The sequence below is a fragment of the Dipodomys spectabilis genome, unplaced genomic scaffold (assembly GCF_019054845.1).
Source record: "Dipodomys spectabilis isolate Male_0828 unplaced genomic scaffold, ASM1905484v1 ptg000583l, whole genome shotgun sequence".
NCBI classification, from domain to species: Eukaryota; Metazoa; Chordata; class Mammalia; order Rodentia; family Heteromyidae; genus Dipodomys; species Dipodomys spectabilis.
The window spans coordinates 4,561,393-4,564,224 of NW_024871260.1; the positions used below are offsets into that span (position 1 = coordinate 4,561,393).

Below are 2,832 nucleotides of genomic sequence, written 5' to 3' on the forward strand. Positions count from 1 at the left end.
ATGATAGAAATAGAAGACAGATTTTATGTTTGTCACATCTCTCACCAGTACCCATATTCAAGACTTAAAGTCATATTTCTTACTATGTAAGAAAGATAGGGAAAACATAAAACAACATATGATAAGGCAACTATTAGTGACTTTTTAAAATGTACCTTCTTATGTGATGAAATTTACTTTATTAGCTAATATTTGAGTTGAAATATGGGAGGCTGATCTATATAACACATTTCTGGAAGGCACCTACTGAACAACACAAATGGTGGGGGGTACTATTTTTACACTTTAATGAATGGTTGAACTTGTTTGGTATTAGTCCTGGGTACGTAAATCAACTCTATTATAACTTGCTCCCTACACTTGAAAACCTTGTAATGTCACTATCATCTACTTGTCAAGTGTTATTTTAGCAAATGTGATCTTAAATAGTTTATTTGAAAATGAATATACTTTCAGGAGATTAAATGTAGGTTATCATTGGTTTGAGAATGACAACATTTTTATACTACAGAATCTAGTTTTACTGAAGTACTAGTGTTTTGAAGCACTGAAGATCTTCTTAGTTAATGTTTTTCTAAATTATATTTGACCTCTAGATCAAGTTTTCCTAGCCTTCGTAGACCAATTATGGATCTATCATTCCACAAACTATTTTTTTGGCTGCACTGAAATCTTTCATTAATCATTAGGAGAGGGGTATTAAAAATAATCTTGTTCATTTGTTATTTTGTTCAATCATATGGGCTTGTCATCTGTAAATTGAAAGTTTGAATTGCAGTACTTTCTCTCAGATTTTTTGATCTCATCTTTCATCTTAAGTTGCCTTGCATTTCACAATTGATAATCACAATTGATTACTGCTAATTCTTGAAAGGAATTGGGGCCCTGAAATGTTATAGGAAACGAGAAATCAAGATGAGTCTTCAATTATTTTCTGCTGGCATGTTTCATGGGCCTATGTGAGAAGTCTTGCCCTTGTTATTTGATTGTGCAGATAACTGGGACCTGGTATCCTAGGACCGTGGGTCCTGCAGAAGAATAATAGCTTTTAGACATCATATCAGCAAAATTTGGGTATAATCAGTAATAAATGCTTCAGAAATATGGATTAAAACACCTTGGGACCAGCGAGTTAAAACAATTAACACAGCATCAGAGTAAAATCCCTTATAGATTAGCAGAAAAAAATACTGTTATTTTACCATGTGAATTCAGAAGACCACGAACACTTAGAAGGTATCACAAGTTTATACCGAAGATATTGCATTGATACTTTTTATATTCTAATATATATTCTAAACCTAATTATTTATATTCCAATCCATTTATGGGAATAAATGTCAATATATTTGTCAAATTATCAATTCTAGTAAGATTCACTGTGTGAAATTTAAAATCAGCACATATAAATATAAAATACATAAGTATATATAATATAAAAACTGTTTTGCATTGTTGTGTTGTGGTTAGGGAATCAAAGGCAACTCTGTTTTAAAGTATTATTCCATTATCTCTACCTCAGTTTTTGGTAGAGTTAGACTTAAAGCTTTACCATTTGTAGATTTACAGCCTAGAGGCAAGAGGAAACACTGTGACTAAAACATTACCAATTTAAGGCCTAATATCCAGGAGAAACATATGGACTGCTCCAGGAGCTCTGGAAATATTTGGTGATAGAACGTCAGTAGTGTAAGTTCCTGCCTAGTTGGATGACAGACAGTCCAGGACAGTAGGTAGTCATGCATATGAACAATTTTTTCACCTTCTTGGCTTTAGCTACTTTTGAAATAATAAGTATAATAAACAATTATATTTTGAAAAAATACCTTCCATTCTGAACAATTCTGTCTAAACGGTTCATCTCTCTATGATCCCTTGTAACTAAGATTAGCTTTGTTTCAGTAATACAATCTATGCTATCAGTGTAAGATATTGTGGTTGGTCTGTTCCTACATGGAAGAAGGGTAAAGGTTCAGGTAGACATTTGTCCCAGCAAGACCTCATTTGGGAAATTTTAAGCTGCAGAAGTTTAGAAGTAGCTCTTAAGCAAGGCTTACTTTGAATCCATTAGCTCCACAAAGCTAACTCAGTTGATAAATAAGTACTTGAAAAGCCATCACTTTTGGAATTAGCTGTAAAGGCTTCAAAGTATGATCAAATTTAAAATGAGAACGACAAAATAGTCATTGACAAAAAAATTGTAAATGTGAGGAATCGACCAAACGATATCAGTTTTTTTCCACTATACACAGAATTTTAGAGAAATAAGATCAATAGCATTTTTAGGAACAATAAGGGTTCCTTCTTACAAATAGGCATCCATGGATATATGCCTGTATAAAATTGCATCATTACATTAATTACTTAAATTTAGAGGATTCTACATGCTTCAGAAGCAGGTCTACCCAAATTACAATACAGAGATTAACATGGCACTTGCACAAGGATGATAGGAAAATTTGTGAAGTATTACTTATTTTTCATTCTTCTGATGCAAAAAATGAAAAACAGTTATTAAAAAGTTGATTACAAAAATACAAGTGTAACAATACATGTAATTCATAGAATTAAAGGTTAGTTTGTCATCGTTTTATTAAATCTTCACCTTAGAAAGGCCTTACATAGCATAACATTTACAAAACTTGAAATTAGATAACATTGTCATTTTATCCCAAAGAAATAAAATAATATTAGGACCCAGGAAAAAAAGGAATCTTAAACTTCTTCTATGTGGAATGCAATCTGAAAGGACACATTTATTAATGAACATATACATTATATAAAAATGTCGAATTCAAATTATTATATCTAGGAGCGAATGAAATAGATTTT

The 2,832-nt window shown here is 31.6% G+C and overlaps 1 pseudogene; it reads left to right on the plus strand.

Annotated features, from left to right (window-relative positions):
* Positions 1-2,384: 2,384 nt before the first annotated feature.
* LOC122100552 lies at positions 2,385-2,481 on the plus strand (annotated as a pseudogene).
* The last annotated feature ends 351 nt before the right edge of the window (positions 2,482-2,832 follow it).